We start from the raw sequence: 6,000 nt of genomic DNA on the forward strand, positions 1-6,000 counted from the left end.
TCCTTACTTTAAAGCAGGGGTGAAATCCAGCAGGTTCTGACAGGTTCTGGAGAACCGGTAGTGGAAATTTTGAGTAGTTCGGAGAACCAGCAAATGCCACCTTCTGGCTGGCCCCAGAGTGGGGTGGGAATGGAGGTTTTGCAATATCCTTCCCCCAGGAGTGGAGAGGGAATGGGGATTTTGCAGTATCTTTCCCCTGGAGCGGGGTGGGAATGGAGATTTTGCAGTATCCTTCCCCTGCCATGCCCACAAAGCCACACCCAGAGAAGCGGTAGGGAAAAATTTTAGATTTCACCCCTGCTTTAAAGCAAAGCACTTGTGCTTGGTTTAGAACGTTGAGTGAGCAAGTCCTTGTAGTATGTCTTGCTAGCAGATCCTAAGCTGTTATTTTAATTAAAAAACAAAACAAAACACAGATACACATATGGGCAGGACAATATTAACCAAATCAATAGTATTATGAAACAGCTGGCAAAGCCTCGTTCTCATTCTCAATTAAATTAATCATGTTTGTTGTGCTTATTTGTTCAGCTGCATATGGATTCGTTTAAATTTTAGTGCCCAAATGACTTTGCTATTTGGGCAAACACGTAAGACTAATTGTGTACCTAGAGTTGCTTCTAATCATTAAATTTTAATTCGTCTGGAACACTTGAAAGAAACTTAGTAGGATAAATATTTTGGAATGAAACCAATGATTGTGTTGGTTTCTCAAGTTAGCAAGCTTTTGAAATGAAGTGCTTCAACAGGGAAGGCCATGGAAAGAAAAGCAGTGATATGTATATTTTTTAAATTTATTTTTATTTATTTTGTATTTTTCATCAAGCAGGTATTTTATGACAGATACAAGTGTAAACGTAATCATAAATACATGAAATGGATACGAATAAAAGAAAACATTAGGACAGGGGCAGTAGGCACGCTGGTGCGCTTATGCCCGCCCCTTAAAGACCTCTTAGGAATGGGGTGAGGTTGACAGTAGACAGTCTAAGGTTAAAGTTTTGGGGGTTTGGGGAAGAAACTACAGAGTCAGGTAGAGCATTCCAGGCATTGACCACTCTGTTGCTGAAGTCGTATTTTCTGCAATCGAGTTTGGAGCAGTTTACCTTGAGTTTGTATCTACTGTGTGCTCTTGTATTGTTTTGGTTGAAGCTGAAGTATTCGTTGGCTGGTAGGACATTGTAGCAGAGGATTTGCTATGCTTAGGTCAGACTGAAGACAGTGAAGTTCTAAGTTGTCTAAGCCCAAAATTTCAAGTCTGCTGGCATAAGGTATTTTGTTGCAAGCAGAGGAGTGGAGGACTCTTCTTGTGAAATATCCTGGACTCGTTCAATTGTATTAATGTCCGATACGCAGTGCGGGCTCCAGACAGATGAGCTGTATTCAAGAATTGGTCTGGCAAACGTTTTGTATGCCCTAGTTTGCAGTTCAATATTACCGGTGAAGAAGCTACACAAGATTAGATTAACAACTCTTAATGATTTTTTAGCAATGCTGTTACAGTGAACTCTGGCACATAGATCATTTGAGATGAGTACTCCAAGGTCTTTGACAGAGTGAGGGCACAATGAGTGAAGGCACAACATAACGCAATGAAATAAAAGGTTGATAATTAAAGAATGGTACAGTGATTAGTTTTATGCACATGCACAGCACAGGACTTAAAGGTATTGTGAAAAGTGGTTTAAGAAAGGGAACAGGGCATTAATATAGAAAAATGTATATTAATAGAATATTAATGTATACAGTAATATGGCACTTAATAACAATGGTTAAATATATAGAGGAACCATGCTTACACTAGATCCATTGAAGTTACTACAGTTTGGAGTTCTGGGACAATCAAATCCCATTGATTTCTCTAGGTTTGCTAAACATGCTTAAGTCAGGATCGAAATGATTTTTGTCTTGAATATTCATGCACACAATTCCCCCAGCAATTCTCTCCCAAGTAGACCATTGTGTATCTGTCAAATAAGAAGTAAATCCTGAGATATATTTAGTATAGATTGGCATTTATCTAATTATGCAGAAAGAAAGAGCTGTTCATTAAAAGTGGAGATTATGTCAGAAGAACTTCTATTCTTTCCCTGATCAATATATATATATATATATATATATTGCTTGGTGTCTTCATGCCTTGGTCTCTGGCTTGTATTAATGGTATATGCATGCATATTGTCAGTCCAATCTCATTCCTACAGTATTCATTTGTAGGGTCCAATGGCAGGTTATGTTAGGCTGTTGGCTTGAGCTCCGAGCTTGGCAATTTGGTTGCAAGCGTTTTGTCACTGTTCGAGGAGACATCGTCAGTGCGTTTTGAGTTGTGCTCATCCATCAGAACACAGGTCTTTAAATACCTTTTTATGAGGTGCAAATTAGTCTGAATGTTGCTTGATATTTCTGAGTCATGGTCTGATTTTGGACTGTTTGATTGGCTGGCTGTTGTTGCTGGACTGTAGTTAAATACACATCTGTGTGATGCAGATTAGGATTAGAGTTGTTTATCTGGATGCATGTGAGTCATAGTCTGGTTTCGGCTTGTTTGATCGTTTGAGTGGCTGGCTGTTGCTACTGGGACGTGGTCTGATTTTTTGTGACATGATGGGTTATAGTTTTCTTGCTACATAGTGAGGTGTCCACAGGGGTGGGATGCTGAAAGTTCACAGGGGTTCAGGAGAACCTCTAGCTAAGATTCTGTGCAGTTCAGAGAACCCCCAAATCCCACTCCTGGCTGGCCCCTCCCACCCCACCCCTGCCCTCCCAGGAGTCCCCATGTGGTCCATTTTGGATGCAGATAAGTGCAGGGCGTGTGTGGAGGCTCGGGAAGGGTGAAAAACGGGCCTACTGGAAGTTCAGGAAGGCCAGAGACGGGCCCATTTCCAGCCTCCAGAGGGCCTCCGGAGCCTGGGGAGGATGTTTTCACTCTCCCAGAGGCTTGAGAAAAGTCTCCAGAGCCCGGGGAGGGTAAAAACACCCCCCCTGCTGTGGCCACGCCCACCATGGCCCACCATGGCCATGCCCACCCAGCACTCGGGCAGAGAACCCCTTGATAAAATTTTTGAAGTCCACCCCTGGGTGTCCAGCACATTATGTGTTGGGGTAGTAAACTGTTTAGAAAATGTAACATTCTTTGATTTTACAATGCATTTTATATGCTGTAAATAACATTCCATTTTACTTTTCCAAGGAAAAGCAAGCCAACCTAACCTCGAAGGTACTTAAAGCTCTTACTTAATCCAATTCCATCTTTAGAAAAAGAACCACTGTGTTCCATGTCATTCCTTTCCCAGAGAGCCTTGGCATTTTAGAGCATTTTCTCCCAAGTTAAGGTTTTAGTATTGCTTCAACAATAATTTTCAAGGCATTAAAGAATTATTGACCTTTTTAGGGTTTAGAACAGGGGTGTCAAACTCGCTGCATCACATTATCGTCATATGACATACGTGATTTCCCCCCCCCTTTGCTAAACTGGGGATGGGCATGGCCAGCAGTGGTGGAATCCAATTTTTTTTACTACCGATTCTGTGGGCGTGGCTTGGTAGCGTGGTGTGGCTTGGTGAGTGTGGCTTGGTGGGCGTGGCAGGGGAAAGAGAGTGCAAAATCTCCATTCCCACCCCACTCCAGGAGAAGGATACTGCAAAATCCCCATTCCCACCCCCCTCTGGGGCCAGCCAGAGGTGGTATTTGCCGGTTCTCCAAACTACTCAAAATTTCCGCTACCGGTTCTCCAGAACCTGTTGGATTTCTCCCCTGATGACCAACACATGATGCATCTGGCCCACGAGCCACTAGTTTGACACCCCTGGTTTAGAAACTAAAACTTTTACTTTAGGGTGACTTTGTCGCATTTCCTTACCTTTCTTCTGTTTGTTGCTCTTGTCCTCTTGTTCAAAGCGGATGGTTATGGACTTGATGTTCCATTCTTTTACGGAGTTGGTTTTCCTTGAGAGGATGACGCCCAGAGCACATATTAATAGAAAGAATATAAATCTTGTAAATAAAATTATTTAATTGTTCTTCACTAGAGTTCTTTCTGTTCCGGCTAGAAATGCCAGTAGCGTCTAACACCCTAACACTGTTCTTGGCAGACGGGAAAGTATTTATTTATGAGTCAGCAAGGTTTGGGTACTTGGGCTATACCTCTTCTCTACCTGTCATCTTTTAAGCTTCGTCTTCCAAAGTTCCCATTTCAGAAGCTCTGAACTGCATCTGGTAGTTTCCAGGTATGGGTTCCAGCCAAGCCATTTTGCTGTGTCAACCTATTACATGCTGTTGAAGGCCGACAATAAAATGATTTTGAGATAATGCCAGTTGAGTTTTCAGCGAGGTTCAGAAAGTATTCATACAGTAGTGGCCCAAATTGTGGAAACCTTTTGGGAAAAGTGTATTTTCTAAAAGTAGCTAATAACACCACTTTTTTTTTTTTTGGAGTAGTACCATAAAATTATACTGTATATCAATGGAAAGATAATTTAATCAAGAATGTAATCACTTTTATGAAGGATTTGCTATTAGAATAGAAGTTACAGTATAAAGAAGAGAAGTGAAACACGTAGAAAATACGAGATATACAAAAATGATCACCGTAGAAAAAACAAAATGTACCAAAATTATCACCATGTTAGTTAATACTTAATTGGGTAACCTTTAGCATGGATTATGGCCTTACAACGTCTTCCCATGGAGTGAACCAAGTCTTTTAGTTCTGCAGCTGTTATAATGTGAAACCAAGATTGAATGATTGCTTCTATTAACTGGGTTTTATTGCTGGCTCACTTCTGAGTAACAAGTTTCTTTCTCCATAGATTTCCAATTGGGTTAAGGTCTGGGCTATTCCCAGGCCATTCCAGCAGTGAAATAGGATTATCTTGAAACTCCAAAAAAAAAAGTGGTGCTATTAGCCATCAAACCTCAAAAATACACTTTTCCCAAAAGGTTTCCATAATTTTGGCCATTACTGTATAGGATCCAGAGCAGCACCCTTCACTAAATCTGTGAATAACAAGGTACATATCAGAAATACATCTATCTCCTATTGCTGTCATTCTCTGTTCTTCCAGACCTTCTAACTGAAGGCTAGTATAGTATAGTATGGTATGGTATGGTATGGTATGGTATGGTATGGTATGGTATGGTATGGTATGGTATGGTATGGTATGGTATGGTATGGTATGGTATGGTGCGGTGCGGTGCGGTACAGTACAGTACAGTACAGTACATGCCATGATGGCGAATCTATGGCACATGTGCCACCTGTGGCATGTGGAACCATATCTGTGGGCAAGCGAGCGTTGCCCTAGCTCAGCTCCAGTGTGCATGTGCATGTTGGCCAGCTGATTTTCGAGCCTTCTGGGCCTACCAGAAGTCAGGAAATGGGCCATTTCTGGTCTCCGGAGGGCCTCTGGGGGGTGGGGAAGGCTGTTTTTGCCCTCCCCAGGCTCCAAGAAAGCCTCTGAAGCCTGGGGAGAGCAAAAAAATGGGCCCACCGGTAACCTTTTTGCCGTCGCATGCCAAAAGCATGGAGAGGATGGGGGGGCACACGCAGACCGCCTTATGGGACTGCCTTCTGCCTCCGATAGCCTCCCACCAACCAGTACACTCCCACAGAGAGGGTCTCCTCAGGATGCCGTCAGTTAGACAGTGTCGACTGGTGACCCCCAGGGGGAGAGCCTTCTCTGTGGGGGCACCTACCCTCTGGAACGAGCTGCCCCCGGAGATTCGTCGAATTCCCGACCTTCGTACCTTTCGCTGCGCCCTTCAAACATTATTATTCCATCAAGCAGGGCTGGCCTAAAATATTATTTTTAATGGGTTATTTTATGTTATTTTAGATTGTGGGCCAAACTATTTAATAATTTGAAATTGCTTTTAACTTTTATATTGTGGGTTTTTATCCTGGCTGTACACTGCCCTGAGTCCTTCGGGAGAAGGGCGGTATATAAATTTAATAAAACTGAAACTGAAACTGAAACAGACGACCCCCCCTGTGCTCCTCCT

The sequence above is a fragment of the Pantherophis guttatus genome, chromosome 12 (genome assembly GCF_059756535.1).
Source record: "Pantherophis guttatus breed Tessera chromosome 12, ASM5975653v1, whole genome shotgun sequence".
Taxonomy (NCBI): Eukaryota; Metazoa; Chordata; class Lepidosauria; order Squamata; family Colubridae; genus Pantherophis; species Pantherophis guttatus.